This window comes from Delphinapterus leucas, chromosome 13, assembly GCF_059928025.1.
Source record: "Delphinapterus leucas isolate spDelLeu-1000000601 "Yukka" chromosome 13, BTC_Dleu_Yukka2, whole genome shotgun sequence".
In the NCBI taxonomy this organism is placed as follows: Eukaryota; Metazoa; Chordata; class Mammalia; order Artiodactyla; family Monodontidae; genus Delphinapterus; species Delphinapterus leucas.
The window spans coordinates 34302414-34322616 of record NC_143141.1 but is presented as its reverse complement, the minus strand read 5'-3'; the positions used below and the strand labels follow the sequence as shown (position 1 = coordinate 34322616).

Below are 20203 nucleotides of genomic sequence, written 5' to 3'. Positions count from 1 at the left end.
AGACAGACCTGAGCAAATAAATTACAATACAGGGTGATAAGCATAACGATAGAAGAATATGCACAGTTCAAGGGAAGTACAGAGACTGAAGTAATTTTAAGAAGTTCCGGGTAGAGGGATTAGCATATTGGAAAGTATGGAGTGCCTGGCAAATTATAGGTAGTTTGGCACTGTTGGAGTACAGAGTATCAATATATGACCTGAGCAGGGAGGGCTTGGGTTAAGGAGGCACCTGGGGTCAGATCATAAAGATCCTTTTGGGTCATGTTAAAGAGCTTGAACTCTGGCTTATAGGTGATGTGGAGCCAGTGAAGGACTTTAGGCAGGAGAGAGACAAGGACAGGAACACTGAAGAAAAATCCGTCTGATCGTGGTGAGGGGCAGAGATCAGGGTGTGGGGAGTCTGGAAGCAGGGAGACCAGTAAGCAGACCACTGCAATAAAATATTCTACTTCTGTTTAGGGCATCTTAGATGATAGAATATCCCTCTATAAAATGGGGCTTGGAGATTCAAACTGTAAATGTACAATTTGGCTTCTCCTCTCTGCTTCCTGCATTTGTGAGGGTCTCAGACAATGTGGGAGGCCCAGCAATATCAGACCAGGAGCTGCTCTTTCATTCATGGGAGATGCTCAGGGCAGAGAGGAGATGATTTGGGGCTCCATGAGGGACTAAGTTTTCTCCTGGGAAGCTTCTGACACTTTGAAGAAACCTGCCACATCTGAGAAACCTGGTATATAACAGATTCTAAACAAATATTTCTTGGAAGGTAGGAAAGAGAGGAGGGAAGAGAGGAAGAGAGGGAGGAAAGGAGAAAAAGAAGGAAGTCAGTCCAGATAATTGGATGGATTGATGGATGGATGGATGAATGGATAGATAGATGGAAGATGGATGGATGGAAAATGGATGGATGGATGGATGGGTGGGTGGATGGATGGATGGAAGATGGATGAATAGATGAAAGAGAAATGAATAGAATAATTGATGGCTGATCATGACTCAACTCTGAGATTCCAGCCTGTGGACTGGAATCTGTCTTCTGGAAGCTACTGCATCTTTCTATGGCCTCCAGCAGTTCTCATTCATTCCCATAGTAAAGGCATGAGGCAAGTGTGGTTTTAAACCTTACCCAAAAATGCATAACAACTCTGGCCACAGGACTAGAAACCTGACCGGGCTTCACTGACCCTGAGCCAGTGGAGCTGGATGACAGGTTGGTGTCAGGGACCAAGGTTGGAGGCTAAATGATCAGGGCCAAGGAGATAGCTACCTTTACTTGAAGAGGCTTCTACTGTCTTTGATATTTGAGAGGATCCCAGCTGCCTCTCTGACCAGTTCATTGTGATTACAGACCCATTGCTGCTCCCCTCTCCAGGCTGAATAGGCCTCAGACTAGAGCTGTTTCTCTGACTGATTGAGGGAAACCGGAGAGGACTCCACACCACCCTTTCCAAGTGTTGGGAAGGAAGGTGGATCACAAGGATGGTGTTCCTTTCATCCTGTCTCATTTCCTCCCTACCCACATAACGTCCAGGCCTGCTGTCTGCTCTAAGCTTTGACGTTAGCTAATCCCACAAGCTGAAGGCCTCACCCCTAATTCACTGCCAGTCTCTGAACATTTATAACCACGCCTGTTCTCTTAAAGCCACTCACCTAGTTGAAGAGCCTTGGTTCTACCAGGGCTCAGAAGGAGTCAGAATGTTCTGTTTCTGGGCTGTCATGCTTGTTACCCAGCCTAATCCCAGGATCATGTCAGCCCTTCTGCTCCTGGTTCCTGGCCTCACATCCACGTCCCAGGGCCTGGGGTTGGAGAAGAATCCAAGTTACTTTGGATTCTTGGTAGAAAGTACCACTGGGGTCCTGGTCTCCTCCTGAGGCATCTGAGGGAGAGCAGCTGCCACATAACAACTTGGAATGTCTGTCCCCTTCCCTCTCTGTTGAAAAGTTGACTTTCCCCAACCTCTTCCGTTATGGAGCACGAGTGATTGGTAGAATGCCCATGTGCCCTCCCAGTGGTCCCAGGAAAGGATCTGGAAGCCTCGCCAAGCTGGGACGGGACTCACTGCGTAAGATGGGACTGGGCTTGGGGGGCATTTACTCCAAGTGATGGAAATGGAGGCTTCAGGTAGGTGTTCTGCTGATAGCTGGACAAAAGGCTGATCCAGCATGAGGAAGATAGGCAAGAAGCAACCGCAATCCTCCGGGCCCTCTGGGGTTTCAGAGGTGGTTTCTGTAAAAGTCCTGACCATGAGGAGTTTCATTTCCCACTTTGCAGGGAAGATGTGGGTCATGAGCTATTTTCCTCTGGCCATGCTTATCCGCAGGTATTTCCTGAGCAGTCTCCCAGAAAAGACCAAGTGGGAGGTGGGTGCCTCAGCCTCACTTTCCAGCCAGGAAGGAGGGCAATTCTCCCAGACAGTTAGGAGATCCCCGCTCTTCCAAACAGAGGAGGAACTTTGGGCCAGATCTAGAGTGACCAAAAATCACTGCTGTGATGAGAGAGAGGGAAGTCAGTGCTCATTTTTCTGTTGCCCCACTGCCATGCTCCTGGGGTTCTAAGGCCTCCTCTGGATAAGGATGGAGGAAGGAAACAGTTTGGCCACTCTCCCCTTCTCTGGTTGGGACTCTCCTTATGCTTGGAGGTAGACCATAGGCATAATCAATGGGAGTGGAAAAGAGACCCGGGCTGTTTGAAATGCCCCAGCAGTGCTGGGGGTCATCTCCAAGGAGTGGTGATCTGAGTCCCTCCATCCAAGGCACAGAGGAAACTAAAGTAGACAACAAACCAGGGAGAGGGGTTGGAGGAGGCTGGGAGGAATGGAGGGGAGGGGAGAATGAGATGAGAAAGGAGACAGTTACGACAGCTGGTCAGGCTGATTCATAGGGGACTCCTGTATATAACGTGATGCGGTATTTGACCAGCAGATCCCAGATAACCAAAGGATTCCATGCCCTCCTCTGGATGTGTGCCCTGGGAACAGGGGATAGGGCAGAGAAACCAAGAAGAAAGAAATGGTTGGTGGGGCCCTTCATCCATCCTTTCCTCTAGAATGCCTGCTCTGCACCAGCTGCAAAGAGAAAGAAAACCATGGACCCTGCCCTCAGAAACAGTGCTTCTCTTGGGAAAACACGGCATCCATCATCCCAGGGAGAAGGGAAGACTTTCCCAAGACCACAGGGGGCCTCCTCAGCTCTCCCTTGACCCTGGGAATGAGTTCCTCTTTTTTAGAACATTGTGTGAGGGCAATGTTTCTCTGGCACAGTGACAATGGGCTAGACCTCAGTGAACAGGCAGTTACGTCAGGTGCGATCATAAATAATGTGGTATGGATATGGGGGAGCCTCCTGGCTGCATGGAAGGATCACTGTGTGCCAGGTAGAGGAGGCTGCTCTGAACTATCCGGGTCAAAGAGCCCTTGCCTGTGTCCTTAGTGAGAGGGCAAATTCACGGCAGGAAAGTAACACAGGGCTCTTGGGAAAAGTATGCATAGTTTCCTTTTGTATCTTTTATTTCTTTATTAATGATATTCATTACAGAAAAAAATCCAGGTGAGTGAAAAGAAAAAAAAAAACTATCTACCATACAGAAAAAAAAAGCTGTACACACAGTTCATTCTTCCTATCTACATGTATGTATATATGTATTTACATCTATATCCATAGCTATACCTAACTATAACTGTGTATATATTTATATAAGTATTGAATGGGACAACTCCTGTGTCTTTTCCCCAGCATCATTCCCATCTCCATTTGTGATACGAAGAGTCCTCCTCCTTTGGGAAACTACGCCCCCTTCTCACCCCCCACTTTGCTTGGCTCAGAGCCAGTGTCCACAGGTTGGGTTTTTAACACAACCCATTACTCTGACATTGAGTCTTCTGCCTCCTGCTTCCACTTTTAAGGCCTCTTACATTGGGCCCACCCAGATAATCCAGGATAGTTTCTGTATCTTAAAGCCAGCTTATTTATTTATTTAGCTGTGTCACAAGCCTTGCGGGATCTCAGTTCTCTGACCTGGGACTGAGCCCACACCCTCGGCAGTGAAAGCACCAAGTTCTAACCACTGGACCATCAGGGAATTCTTAAAGCCAGCTTACTAGCAGCCTTAATTCCACTTTGCCATGTAACTTAATGTACTTCCAGGCTCTGGGATTACGATGTGGACATCTTTGTGGTCATTATTGTACCTACCACACTTCCTCACCATATTAAGTTAGGGTAGCCTTAGTAGAAATTTTGGTATATATCCCTGAAGTTTGAGAGATAAACAGTCTGGTACTTGACACATGAATGAAAGGTCTAAGGTCTTCAGTAGGTGATAATAAATAAATAGTAGGATGGGACTTCCCTGGTGGCACAGTGGTTGAGAGTCCGCCTGCCAATGCAGGGGACATGGGTTCAATCCCTGGTCTGGTAAGATCCTACATGCCTCGGAACAACTACGCCTGCACGCCCCAACTACTGAGCCCACACGCTGCAACTACTGAAGCTGGCGTGCTCTAGGGTTCACATGCCGCAGCCGCTGAGCCTGTGTGCTGCAACAGCTGAGGCCCGCGCGCCTAGAGCCCATGTTCTACAACAGGAGAGGCCACCGCAATGAGAAGCCCATGCACCGCAATGAAGAGTGGCCCCCACTCGCTGCAACTAGACAAGGCCTACAAGCAGCAACGAAGACCCAATGCCGCCAAAAGTTTTTTTATAAAATTAAAAAATAAATAAATAGTATGATAAACAAACTGTGTTACTTCTAAACAATGGAATATTATTCAGCACTAAAAAGAAATGAGCTATAATGGTACTGAAAGAAAAACAGATACATAGGTCAGTGAAACAGAATTGAGAGCCCAGAAATAAACCCACACATATATGGGCAATTAATTTATACAGACAAGCAAAGAACAAACAAGAGAAAGAATAGTTTCTTCAATAAATGATGTTGGGGAAACTGGACAGCCACATGCAAAAAAAAAATGAAACTAGACCACTATCTCACACTATACATAAAACTCAACCCAAAGTAGATTAAAGACTTGAATGTAAGCCATAAAACTCCTAGAAGAAAACATAGGCAGTACACTCTTTTTGACATCAGCCTTAACAATATCTTTCTGGATATGTCTCCTCAGGCAAGGGAAACAAAAGCAAAAATAAGCAAATGGAACTACATCAAACTAAAAATCTTCTGCACAGCAAAGGAAACCATCAACAAAATGAAAAGACAACCAACCATTTGCAAATGCTATATCTGATAAGGGGTTAATATCCAAAAAATATAGAGAACTTATACAACTCAACACCAATAACAAAATCAACTTGGTTAAAAAAAATGTGTAGAGGGCTTCCCTGGTGGCGCAGTGGTTGAGAGTCCGCCTGCCGATGCAGGGCACACGGGTTCGTGCCCCAGTCCAGGAAGATCCCACATGCCGCAGAGCGGCTGGGCCCGTGAGCCATGGCCGCTGAGCCTGAGTGTCCAGAGCCTGTGCTCCGCAGCGGGAGAGGCCACAACAGTGAGAGGCCCGCGTACTGCAAAAAATAAAAATAAAAAATAAACAGTTCTCAAATCTTTTCAAAAAAATAAAAATAAATTTGTCCTGGCTACATGTAAAGAATGAAATTAGAACATTCTCTAACACCATATACAAAAATAAACTCAAAATGGATTGAAGACCTAAATGTAAGGCCGGGTACTATAAAACTCCTAGAGGAAAACACAGGCAAAATACTCTTTGACATAAATTGCAGCAATTTTTTTTTAGATCCGTCTCCTAGAGTAATGAAGTAAAAGCAAAAATAGACAAATGGAACCTAATCAAACTTAAAAGCTTTTGCACAGCAAAGGAAACGATAAACAAAATGAAAAGACAACCTATGGAATGGGAGAAAAGATTTGCAAATGATGTGACCTACAGGGATTAATTTCCAAAACACAAAAATGCCTCATACAGCTCAATATCAAAAAAACAGACAACCCAATCAAAAAATGGGCAGAAGACCTAAACAGACATTTCTCCAGAGAAGACATAACAAGATGGTCAACAGGCACATAAAAAGATGTTCAACATCACTAATTATTAGAGAAATGCAAATCAAAACTACGAAGAGGTACCACCTTACACCGGTCAGAATGGCCATCATTAAAAAGTCTACAAATAACAAATGCTGGAGAGGGTGTGGAGAAAAGGGGACCATCCTACCCTGCTGGTGGGAATGTAAATTGGTACAGCCACTCTGGAGAACAGTATGGAGGTTCCTTAAAAAACTAAAAATACAGTTACCATATGATCCAGCAATTCCACTCCTGGGCATATACCCGGAAAAGATGAAAACTCTAATTCAAAAAGATACATGCACCTCAATATTCATAGAAACCCTATTTACAGTAGCCAAGACATGGAAGTAACCTAAATGTACATTGACAGATGAATGGATAAAGAAGATGTGGTATATTTATATGTACATATATATATGTATACACACACACATATATATACACATTGGAATACTAGCCATAAAAAAGAATGAAATAATGCCATTTGCAGCAACATGGATGGACCTAGAGATTATCACACTAAGTGAAGTCAGACAAAGACAAATATCATATATTGTTTACATGTGGAATCTAAAATTATGATATAAATGAACTTATTTACAAAACAAAAATTTCTGTCTCGGGCTTCCCTGGTGGCGCAGTGGTTGAGAGTCCGCCTGCCGATTCAGGGGACACAGGTTCGTGCCCCGGTCCGGGAAGATCCCACATGCCGCGGAGCGGCTGGGCCCGTGAGCCATGGCCGCTGAGCCTGCGCGTCCGGAGCCTGTGCTCCGCAACGGGAGAGGCCACAACAGTGAGAGGCCTGCGTACCGCAAAAAAAAAAAAATTTCTGTCTGTTATTTTCACAGACGTAGAATACAAATTTACGGTTACCAAAGGGGAAAGGTGGGGGAGGGATAAATTAGGAGCTTGGGATTAACAGACACATACTACTATAAAAGAGACAAACAACAAGGACCTAGTATATAGTACAAGGAATTATGTTCAATATCTTGTAATAACCTATAATGGAAAAGAATCTGCAAAAGAATATATATCTCTTTGCTGTATACTTGAAACTAATACACATTGTAAATCAACTGTACTTCAATAAAAACATTTTTTAATAAAATCAATTTATCCTTGGATTCAAAAAATAAAAAGAAATGAGCCATCAAGCCATGAAAGGACAGGGAGGAAACTTAAACGTGTATCATTAAGTGAAAGAAGCCAATCTGAAAAGGCTACATACTGTATGGTTCCAATCCTATGGTATTCTGGAAAAGACAAAACTATGGATACAGTAAAAAGATCAGTGGTTGCCAGGGGTTATGGGGGAGGGAGGGATGAATAGGTGAAGCACAGGATTTTTAGGGCAGCGAAACTACTCTGTATGATATAGTAATAGCGGATACATGTCATTACACATTTGTCAAAACCCATAAAATGTACGACGACAGGAGCTCACACTAATGTGAACTATGGACTTTGAGTGATAACGATGTGTCGAGCAGGCTCATCGATTGTAACAAATGCACCACTCCGGTGGGGTGTGTTGAGAGTGGAACAGGCTGGGGGCGCCCTCTAGAGGCAGGGAGTATGTGAGAACGCTCCATACTTTCTGCTCAATTTTGCTGTAAACCTAAAACTGCTCTAAAAAATAATCTATTTTAAAAGAAGGGGAGGGACTTCCCTGGTGGCACACTGGTTAAGAATCCATCTGCCAATGCAGGGGACATGGGTTCGAGCCCTGGTGCATGAAGATACCAAATGCCGCAGAGCAACTAAGACCGTGGGCCATAACTACTGAGCCTGTGCTCTAGAGCCCACACCGCAACTACTGAACCCCACGCACTCTAGGGCCCACGTGCCACAACTACTGAGCCCGCATGCTGCAACTACTGAAACCCATGCGCCTAGAGCCCATGCGCTGCAACAAGAGAAGAACCAGCAATGAGAAGCCCAAACACTGCAACGAGGAGTAGCACCCGCTTGCTGCAACTAGAGAAAGCCTATGTGCAGCAACGAAGACCCAATGCAACCAAAAATAAATAAAATTTTTTTAAAAAAAGAAGAAGTGGAGAAAATCTAAGGCAAGAAGCTTTAGCTAACTACTGCGCTGGGACAGCAGAGTGAGGAAGAAAAGCAAAATATAAAGATGAAATCTCTTCCAGAGTTTGATGGGGAAAAAATGTGTGTCAATGGACCAGACCTGCCGCCACCATTCCCTTCCACCCCCGCCCCCCGCCCTGCACCCTCTCCCTGTAGGAAATTCTTCTTGACTGAGAGGGACTGAGCCAATATGGACCACCTGGATGAGTGTGGGGCAGGACCACATAAAGCAGGCGTTGAGGTCAGGCCATAAGCAGACAGCCTGTGCAAGAGGAAGGCCATTGAGAGACCTGGGCAATGCAGGTCTCCTGAAACCCCCCAAATACATGCCAAGGAAAATGAATTGACATTTACAATATGCTGCGTCCAGAAGCATGCATACCAGATTTCAACTGTTCCCATCAAGGAAGACCTTTCTGACACCTGTAGCAAGCTACAATTTAGGAGTGGGGTGGGTAGAATGAAGAAGAGAGAAAGGAAGGGAACAAGATAAAAGCCAAGCCCTCCCCCCAACATCTCATACTGGGGAAGGGGAGAAACTCAAATCTGATGGGCATTTGCCCTTTTGTGATTTTTTGACTCGATTTTTTGATTATATTAATGTGACTAGAAAAGCTATAACACCTGCCTGAGGTTCCATCCAGGGTGAAAAAGAACAAGAAACGAAAGCAAGTTTGAAGGGCAATCATAAAGTTACTGTCTAACTAGTCCCGCTCATTCAGTAAACCACTTACTGAAGGCTAGTTAACCGTTAGAAGTCCCCAGAGCTCTAGAGACCACAGACCCAACATGGGGCAAGAATCACAGCTTCTTTCATCCACCTGCGCCCCCAGGCTTTCTTCTCAGGCTCATCCAAAACTTGGCTGCATAAACAACAAGGACCTACTGTATAGTGCAGGGAACTATATTCAGTATCTTGTAATAACCTATATTGAAAAGAACCTGAAAAATATCTATATATGTATAACTGAATCACCTTGCTGTACACCTGAAACTAACACAACATTGTGTTTATTGTCTTCTGACAGTGATACCTGAGCCCTGGGGCAAACATGTCTTGATGGAGGACATAGAAACTAGGAAGCAACTCCATCCAGAAGCCCATGTTCTGGGAACCCCTCACCAAGACCAAGAAGATGCCTCATTATTAAGCAGAGAGATGGTTTCCTGCCAGTGTTGGCCCTGGCTGTATCCTTAAGGTCTCCATAGTGGGACCATGAACCAGACCTATCACATATCTGTGATACCAACCACACCTAGCTGGTTGCAGAGGACAATGCCTTTACTGTGTGACCCTGGGAACAGAGGCTGGGCCCAAATCCACTGAGATGGACCGGGATCTTCTAATGGTGACTTTAGCCATCCAGGAATTTGGCTTGGCCCAGTTCAAAACTAAAGTGGTTGAACGAAGTCTTCTACTGCTGGCCAAGACAGGGTAACAGAGATAATGTTTACTCTCCCGCCTGGTGGAGGTGGGGAGAGGGGTGGAGAACATTCAGGAAACAATGGTCTTTAAAACATTGTACATCAGGCAATGAAGGATGTGATCTGTGAGATGAAGGAAACAAGTGAAGTGAGCCCTAAGATCGCCCCAGTTTACTCTCTTGAGAGTTTCCACAGCACAGGGAGGAAGAATAGGCAGAGCCAGGCAGACTCCCTGGGTTGAAGAGACAGAGCTGAGAGTCCGGGGAGACTGAGGCAGCCAGAGTACATAGGACAGAGCACCCAAGAGAAGAGAGCTGCTCAGATACAGAGCTCCTGAGACCTGAAGAGGGCCCCTTGCAGCTTCCAGAAGAGGACTAATCATGCATGTGTGTGAGAGAAGCACACGAGGCCAGGGAGAGGACCGTGCAAGAGAATTAGAAGGAGTAGTGTGGGCGTTCACACAAAGCCTGGAATAGTGCCTGTTTCCATCAGCCAGACGGAAAAACTATAATTCACAGGGCACGCGGTAGAGTTCTCAGGAAGGCTTTGTCTCAGCTGTAGAGGATTCCTAGCCCTAGACTGGGCACTTCTCTGGACCTGCCTCACAATCCGTAAGAGCTAAATCTGAAAGGACCTGTTACCCAGTAACCTTACTGCACCCCCAGAATAAAGTAAAGAAGATTCACAAATATGCAAAACTATCCAGTGTCCGAAAAGGAAAAATTCATAATGTCCGGAATCTAACCAAAAATTACCAGGGGGCTTCTCTGGTGACGCAGCGGTTGAGAGTCCGCCTGCCGATGCAGGGGATGTGGGTTCGTGCCCCAGTACGGGAGGATCCCACATGCAGCAGAGCGGCTGGGCCCGTGGACCATGGCCGCTGAGCCTGCGCGGCCGGAACCTGTGCTCCGCGGCAGGAGAGGCCGCGACGGCGAGAGGCCCGCGTACCCCCCAAAAAAAAAAAAATTACCAGGTGTGCAGAGAGGAAGAAAAACCAGACCCATAATGAGGAGAATAATCAGCCCCCTGAAATCAACCCAGAGTTGATATAGCCTTTAGAATTAGCAGAGAAAAACATTAAAACAGACATATAACTGTATTCCATATGTTTAAAAAATGAAGTAGAGGGAATTACCTGGTGGTCCAGTGGTTAGGACACTGCGCTTCCACTGCAGGGGGCACACCCAGGTTACATCCCTGGTCAGGGAACTAAGATCCCACAAGCCACATAGCATGGCCAAAAGAAAAAAGAAAAAAAGAAGTAGAGGCATGGAAATTTTTAAAAAAGACCCAGATCAAACTTCTAGAGATGAAAACGCTAACGTCTAAGATTTAAAAAAAAAAAAAAAAAAAGACATGGGATGGGATTAACAAAAGATTGGACATTGCAGAAGAAAAGATTAGTAAACCTGAAGGCATAGCAACGGAATCGCAAATGAAGTACAGAGAGAAAAAAGACTTTAAGAAATGAAAAGGGCATCAGTAGCTATCGGACTTTAAGCAGCCAATTGGATTTCCTGAGGAGAGAAGGGACAGAAAATTTCCTGAAGAAAAATAGCTGAGACCTTTCCAAACTTAAAGAAAACTATAACCTGCAAATCCAAGTTCAACAAACCCCAAGCATAAGAAACATGAAGAAATCTACATGAAGAAAGGCACATCAGAGTCAAATTGCTCAAATTAACATGGTCAGTATTATCAAGGGTTTTAAATATATCTTAGCCAAGCTAGAAAGTGAAGATCCTTCCAAGATGCCTGTCAGGACTGCAGAGGAAGCCTTGGGGAGAAGTGAAAGAGATGATAGCATCCATGGAGACACACCAGCTACGCCACCACCAGGCAGCAGTGGCAGGAAGTATTCCGTGTGGCCAGCCCGGCCCCTGGCGTGGCCAAGGCCCTCACCACTACTGCCACCACACAACAGTCTGACATGTGCCCTACCCCCACTTCCATCCCTGTGCCCCAGGTGTACTTTGTCATGAAAGTCACCTTTCAGTCCTATGTACTGTTTAGGGGGTGTCCTCTTTTGCATCTAGAGCCTACCACAAATTATTACATGGCCTCATCTATCCAAAACAACCTCTCTAAGCTGGACCCGCTTAGCCCCCTTTAAATGGGTAAGGAAACTGGAGAAAAGAGTCACAGTGTTTTGCCCAGGATAACAGACAATATGTGACAGCGCAAGAGTTCAAACCCAGCCTGTGTCTGAAATCAACGATTTTCCTGGCAAAGACAGTTGGGGAAGCATAATACGGCTTCGACTATAAGCCCCATGAGGTCAAGGATCTTCACCTGTTTCGCTTTCTGTTGCATGTCAAGTGCTTAGAAAAATATAAGCCATTCCAATAAATATGTTAAATGAATAACCAGCTCTGAAGTCAGACAACTTTTGTTCAGATCTTGGCTCCACTCTTTCCCACCTTTATGACCTCAGAGCAAATCATCTCAGCCGGACAGGGTTAATAATCAATAGTACCTACCTGCACGACCTGTCAGGCTTCACTGTGGAGATTCATAAAAATGACCAGCAGTGTCTACCACAGTAGACATTCAATAAATGTGTTAAAAATTAAAATAAGTAAATAAAGGAACCTAGTGAAGGCTCCCCGTTACCTATCCTGGCTTTTATTCTTGTGGCAGATGTTTTATTCTTTGCAGTTCTCTGCTTTCCTAAATTTAGAGGCTATTTGAGCCCCATCTCTCCTGTGAGGCCACCAAAAGGGAGGCTGACAGTGGAGAAGGAAGGCCTGGGGAAGGGATACAGACACCGTTGACAGCACCTGCCTGTCTTATTTACCTACCACCCAAGGTGGTTAAAGGGCAGGGAATGAGGCGGGCAGTGTGGGCAGACAGACATCCACGTCCTTCATACACTGCTGAGGCCATCCAGGGCCACAGCCACCACAGACCAGCTGCCTGGTTAAGGAGGTGAAAGAGGGCGGGCCTCTGCTCTGGGGTACCAAGCACCTCAAAGGCCTCCCCTGATCCCTGTCACCCCTCACTGCCAACAGCTCAATGAAGGTGGGGATCTGGATTGGCACCCGGAAAGGAAGAGGCCAAAAGGGGGTTCCCATTCTTAACCAAAGGGAGTGTGTTAGTCTGAGTCCTCTGAGAAGTAAATGTCAATACAGAATGAAACATGCAATAAATGTATTAGGGGAAATGCCTGTGGGGGAAATCTGGAAGGGCTAGAAGAGGCGGGGGAGCCGTCAGACCCCAGTGAAGTAGAGAAGAGAGGAGGTTGGGTGGAATCATCCCAGTGTGCTCGTCATCCAAGGAGTTTTTGGCAAGGCCAATGGGGAGTACTGGAGCCAGTGACCCATCAAAGGAGTCTTACATCCCCCGGGCATCCCCTTGGTATCCTGCCTTAGTGTCCCCATTGCACTCTGCCTTTGACTGTGAGAACACTGTCAGAAGTGTGGCCTCAACACCCAGGGGGTGATGGATTTCAGAGCGCAGCAGCTGAGGACCTCCATCAATTACACTCCCTGGAGTTGGGGATCTGACAGGCGCATTTTCGTGCTCGCCATGGGGCGGGTCTAGCAGAGTGGAGGTTAAGGACAAGAAAGGAGTAAAAGGGTTCTTGCAGAAACCTTCAAGGGCATGAAATTTCTCTGAAGGTTGCTATGAGCTTCTCACCAATCTGTGACTCAAATTTTTCTGCTGAATCAGGACACCTCCTCCTCTTTCTTGGAGGCCTCATTTGTTTCAGATTCATGCTGCAAACAAAATGAGAAAGAGAAAGAAGAAAGAAGATGATCGTTCCAGAGAGGACCTATGGGTCATCCCATCTAGCCCTCTGCCAGTGGGGGCCCCTGCAGGCCGGGGCCAGCAGAGTATTGCTGTGGCTATGCTGGGGGCAGTACGGACCCAGATGTAGGGAGTATATATCCCCCAGGAAAGCACAAGCACTTGACTATAGAGCTCAGATCAGACGGTTCCCACCCACCCCCAACTGGGGCTCTACACTCTGGATGGGGAGAAGAATCAACCTCTCAAGGAAACCTGCAAAAGACCCTTTGCTCCAAATTCAGCCCCAGCTGCTGCCGGGTCTTTCTTGAGTTCAGCAGCATCTCCCTGCTCACAATCTTCCCCTTTCTCAGCACCCCTTCCTTCCTCTTCCTCCACATCCCCAGATGAAGCCAGCAGGAGAATGGCAGCTGCTAAGATGCTTAAGCACAAGGGCCAGATCTTCCCCAGTGGCCTTCCCCAGAGCTGCAGGGGAGCAGACAGCTGCCAAAGCAGAGAAGCGCAGAGAAAGAAAAGCTGTGTCCCAAGGCACCCCAGGGGAGGACCATGCCTTGGGAGTGCTCTGAGGAAGGAGTGGGGAGACCTGACCAGACCTCCCCTCCAGAGTGTGGTTCCCTCCTTGTCTGCTGAGCCCTGGACTGGCCTGTTCTGAAGGTCCCCCAACCTAGTTCCCATCCCAAGATTAGAAAAACCAGCAGGATGATTTGCCTGGGGCTCTGCACTCTCTGAAAGGGCTGCGTGGGGTGCCCGCAGGACTAGGAGGTAAGGCACTCACCAGGGTACCCAGCAGCCATTGCCAGCTGGGTCTGCTCCATCCATCAGGCACAGCCCCCGCCCCCTGCCCCCCCAGTGAGCGGCACCAGGGCTATGCACATGTCGAATGTTGCATCTCCATTGAGCAGAACGTCACCAGAGTCCCCAGGCCCCAGTCACCGAGCACCTAGTCCTTCTTCCAGTGAAACAAGATGGAGCAAAGGCAAAGTCCAGAGGCAAGGGCAGACAGGTGATGCTGTCTTCTGGAGCACTCTGACAGGACACAGTCACCTTGGGAGGCATTGAGGGCAGAGAGCAGAGAACGAGAGAGAAGATATCTGACCACAACTCACCTGGGTTCTCCATGCTTCTCACTCACAGACCACCCCCTCAAACCTGTGCCCAGAAGCCAGGCCAGGAGACCACACCTGTAGGGAGGGGCTCCGGATTCACAGTCATTGCTAAGTCTCCATGTCCATCACCCTTGGAGAAGACCTAAATCCGTTTCTAAAACTTAAATCGGACCATGGCACTCCCCTGCTTAAAATTCTTCCATAACTTTCCATCCCTCATTGGGTAAAGTCTTCAAACAGTAGACTCAAGAACCCCAAATGACCTGGCACCTGAGGACCACCTCTCAGCAGCCTCTGAACCCGGTGCTGTATTAGTGCTATTGTGGTGATGAACACTTTAATCAAAACCACGAATAAATGCTTACTTTATGATCCTCATGCTGCATTTTGAAAGGCAGGGAACACGTAGTGCATTTAGAAGGATGTACAGCAGGTGTTGGTGCAGATGTCAGAAACACAGGACAGTGCTGGAGCTGCAATCTTGGTTTCCTCATGCTGTGTGTCTTTGGGCAAGTTACCTAACCTCCCTGTGCCTCAGTTCCCTTCTATAAAATGGGAGCTAAGATAGCATCTACCTCATAGGATTGTTCTGAGAGTTAATGAGTTAATACACGTTTCGAGGAAGTCTGGCACTCGGTAAGCAAGTGTTGGGTATTATTAAGTAACTGAGACACACAGACTTGACTTCCCAGGCTGTATTTGATTGCATCCAGCCCTAAACTTGTCCCTAAGCTGTGATCCACTGCCTCTGCTCACACAACTACAAACCCCATTTCCACCAGGTTTTCTTGTTTTTGGTTTTCGGTCATGTTCTGGAAAGGAAGCCTTTAGCTCTGCTTTTGTAGGACACAGACTTCCACAAGCTTTATCTTTCCCCCTCCTTAATTCACACTCAGGCTCACATATTGGTCCATCCACCTCTTGTGTTTCTTTTACACGTCTGGTCATTAAACAAGCATCATGTCACCGTAGAGTTCACTTCTCATTAGTCAACGGGAAGAACATGGAATCCTGTTCCTGAGGGCCCTGCCACTGCTATTCCCTTTGTGTTATTACAATTACATGGATGCTCTCGCCTCCAGTGACCCGTAGATGGCACTATTACCTTTGGCTGGGCACAGCAGGACTGTGCTGCTTAGAGTATTTTTACTATGGGTGTGAATCTGGTCCTCCTTGCGATTCTGTAGGACGGAGTGATAGATATGATGGAATCCTGGCTTTCCAGGGATTTCCAGACCCCCTCAATAAATGTGGCCAGTAATACTAGTAATCCTATCCCTACCCCTTCCTCTCTAGGCCAGTAAATGGATAAAGACTTCAGTAAATGGATAAAGTTGCCAGATTCTTTGAACAGAGAGACAGGTGCTGGCTTCATGGAAGACAGACAGCTGCGGGCCTTATCCCCACGGAGCAGACACAGAGGATCAGTCGTGGTCTTTGGGACAGAGTGGAGGTGGCCTCTTTCCCACAAACTGTTGCATACACCAAGCCCTGACAAGTTAGGTCCTGAGAGTCTAGAACCTCTAGAAACACCAGGGTCCCCTGTTGTGAGGCAGCCCCCAAAAACAGGAGTCAGGCGGCAGTGGGACTGCACACATCCTTGCTCCACCAAAGTTGTTCTTACCAAGGTCACGGTGAAATGACCATTTTGTTTTTCTTATAGTCTGAATGTTTACGTCCCCCCAAATTCATATGTTGAAATCCTAACCCCAGTGTTATGGTATTAGCAGGTGGGGGCTTTGGGAGGTAATTGGATCACGAGGGTGGAGCCCTCATGAATGGGATTAGTGCCCTTATTAGAAGAAACACGAGAGATGACTTCCCTCTCCACCATGTGAGGGTACAAAGAAACAACAGATGTCTGTAAACCAGGAAGAGGGCCTTTGCAGAACCCGACTGTGCTGGTACCCTGGTCTCAGCCTCCCAAACTTCAAAACTGTGAGAAATAAATGTTTGCTGTTTAAGCTGCCCAGTCTGTGGTTTTCTGTTATAGATGCCTGAACTAAGACACTTTCCAAATCTAATAGGCACTTTCCTCTCTTTGTCTTTTCTTACCTCTTTGCACCATTCCATCCAAACCCCACCCCCTTCAAACTCCCAGTGCCCTTGGATTTTGTGGTCTCACATGCTCCTGGTTTTTTCCTATTTCCCTGGCTGCTCCTACTCAGAAATCTTCCTGAGCTCCTTTTCTTCTACCTTCCCCCTACTGTCGGTCTTCCTTGTAGGTCTAATCTTGATGCTCTTCCCTGCTCTCCACACAAATTCTCCCTGGGTAACCTTCCTTCCCTCCTCACTCTCCAATTCTCTCTCAACCTAAATCAGTCAGCCAGACTCCCCTTCACTTGCTTATCACACAGAGCCTTCAAAGGCAGTAAAACCTGAACCAGACCTCATCTGTCCACCACAGTTCCTATCCCCTCCCTGGCCCCCAAGTCTGCCCTTGTCTTTATGTCCCCAAGTCACCTAAACCAGAAACCTGAGTATCACCCTTGACTCCTAGGGCTCCTAGTTTCCTAGGGCTGCTGGGAAAAAGTACCACAAACTGGGGGGCTTAACTTAAAACAACAGAATCTTTTTCCCTCACAGCTCTGGAGCCCAGAAGTCTGAAATCAAGGTGTTGGCAGGGCCACTCCCTCCAAAGGCTATGGGGGAGGATCCTTCCTTACCTATTCCAGCTTCTTGTGGTTCCATGTGGTCCTCAGCTCGTGGCAACATCACTTCAATCTCTGCCTTTCTCTTCTCATGGCCTTCTTCTCTGAGTCTCTGTGTGTTGTTTTCTCTTATAGAAAGACTCTCCTTGGGTTTAGGGCCCAACCTAAATCCAGGATGATCTTGTCTTGATCCTTGACTTAATTACATCTGCAAAGACCCTGTTTCCAACGAAGGTCACATGCTGAGGTTCTGGGTGGTCATGAATTTGGTGGGGACATTATTCAACTCACTAAAACTCCTCCACTTCCCTCGACAATCTAACAATTCTACCTGCCTCACACAATGGATCCACTCACTTCTCTTCATCCACACGGTCAGGCCACCACTTCCTGGATCATGGCACCTGGTCCAGGTCTCCAGGCCTCCAGCCCTGCCTTCTATCCACTCCCTACACAGCAGCCAGAACAGGTCAAATCCTGCTCCTTACCTCACAACCTTCAATACACACACACACACACACACACACACACACACACACACACAGAGTCCCTGGGAGAAAGCTCAAGCTCCTTAGCCAGGACCCCACTCCCTCTGTAAACTGCTTTTGCCTTCCTCTCTGCCTTAGCCTATGACAACTAACTGTCCACCTGCTCTGTACTTCTCTTCCTCAGGCTCCAAGCTTAACTGGACCAAAAACGCTCACGCTGCCCGTGCCCAGGTCTCTGCACATGATGTTCCCTGTGGCTGAAATGCCTATTAGCCTTCCAGACTAACCTCACTGCCCGCCTTCACCACCTCACTGACTCCTCCAAGTCTCAGTTTGGATGCGAATTCCTCTCTTAGATGTTCCTGATCCTAGTCACGGAAGATTCCCCTTGGGGCTCTCCCAGCTCCCCAGGCCACCCTCAGCACAGCCCTGGTCCTACTGTACCACGTGTGTTTCCTCAGGCGCTGGGTCATGTTCACCACGCAGCTTCTGCCCCTGGCTCAGAACTGGATGCAACAACAAATAACACGTTGTGAGTGCCCAGCCTATGTCAGGTGCTGTCCTCAGCATTTTACTCGCTTTAACTCATTTACTCTTCATAACAGCCCTGTGAAGTCGTTAGTATTAGTCCCATTTTTTAGATGCGGAAACAGGTGCAGAGATAGGGGGTAACTTATTCAAAGTAACAAGGCTAGGGACTTCCCTGGTGGTCCAGTGGTTAAGACTTCGCCTTCCAATGCAGGGGGTGTGAGTTCTATCCCTGGTCGGTGAGCTTAAATCCCACATGCCTCGGGGCCCAAAAACCAAAACATAAAACAGAAGCGATATTGTAACAAATTCAATAAAGACTTTAAAAATGGTCCACATCAGAGTTTCCCAGGGCAGTGGTTATGAATCCGCCTGCCAATGCAGGACACGGGTTCGAGCCCTGGTCCGGAAAGATCCCACATGCTGCGGAGCAACTAAGCCCGTGCACCACAACGACTGATCTTGCGCTCTATAGCCCGTGAGCCACAACTACTGAAGCCCGCGCGCTTAGAGCCTGTGCTCCGCAACAAGAGAAGCCACCGCAAAGAGAAGCCCGTGCACCACAAGGAAGAGTAGCCCCCGCTCACCGCAACTAGAGAAAGCCTGAGTGCAGCAACGAAGACCCAATGCAGCCAAAAATAAATGTAAATAAAATAAATAAATTTTATTTATAATAAAATAATACATTTACTATTTTAATAATAAATTATAAATATAAATAAATAAATTATAAAATATTTTTAAATTAAATAAATAATAAATTTAATATTTTTATTTATTTATTTATTCTTTTAGGTCCACATCAAAAAATCTTTAAAAAAAAAAGCTATTAAGTGACAAATCCAGTATTCCAACACAGGCAGTCTCACTCCAGAGTCTACTCTTAATCATTATGCTATAGTCAAATATTTATGGAAATAATTAATTAGTGACTTCATTAGTTAATTCGTTAATGTAAAATGGAGACACCAAGGTCCCTAAACATGTATCAAACGAACAGAATGTGTGGAGTTCATTTGCAAGCTGATTAAAGCAAGCTACCTATAGAAAGACACATATGAGATAACACAAAAGATGTGAACAGTGACTAGATACTTGATGATGTTAAGAATTAGTACTAATTGTAGTTATAATTATTGTGGTTTTTCTAAAGAGTTCTTACTTCTTAGAGATACATACTGAAGTATTTACAGTAGAAATTATATAATATCTGGGATTTTCTTTAAAACAATTTGAGGAAAAACCATAGAGGTGTAGATCAAATAAGATTGGTCAATTGTTGACGCTGGGTAATGGGTGCATGGGTGAGGACATTATACTATTTTCTCTACTTTTGTATTTGCTCAAAACTGCAGAAAAAAAGGCTAAAATAAAAGAGTGCCCAGCACAGTACACGAGGCAGCCACAGTCAACCAGTCAGAGTTAAAATTATAAATCAGCCTTCTCTGGGTGGGAGTGTGGTAATCCTGGGAAGGAGGCTGTGAACCAGGAAAGAACCCAGGGGTCTGGTTAGGGCCAAAAGCCTGACCTTTAGAACCTGGCTATTTTTATAGAATGCATTTTTCCTTCCTTCTTTCTTTTTTTCTTTCTTTCATTTTCTTTTTTTTCTTTTTCTTTTTTTTTTTGGTATATATATATATATATACTTTTTATTTTTATAAGGGAAGGATCTCTTCTTTTTTATTTTATTTTTTAAATAATTTTTATTGGAGTATAGTTGATTTACAATGTTGTGTTAGTTTCAGGTGTACAGCAAAGTGAATCAGTTATACATATACATATATCCACTCCTTTCTAGATTCTATTCCCATATAGGCCATTACAGAGTAATGAGTGGAGTTCCCTGTGCTATACAGTAGGTTCTTACTAGTTATCTATTTTATATATGGTAGTATGTATATGTCAGTCCCAATCTCCCAATTACCCCTCCACCCCTTTTTCTTTCTTCATTTCTTTCTTTCTTTTCTCTTTCTTTCCTTCCTTCCTTCCTTCTTTCTTTCTTTCTTCCTCTTTCTTTCTTCCTTCCTTCCTCCCTCCCTCCCTCCCTCCCTCTCTCTCTCTCTTTCTTTTAATATTTATTTATTTATTTTGTTGCACCAGGTCTTAGTTGTG

At 46.0% G+C, this 20203-nt stretch overlaps 1 protein-coding gene across 1 annotated transcript in view; it reads right to left on the bottom strand.

Annotated features, from left to right (window-relative positions):
* CD207 (CD207 molecule) overlaps positions 1-20203 on the bottom strand; it is a 53245-nt gene that overhangs the window by 4654 nt on the left and 28388 nt on the right.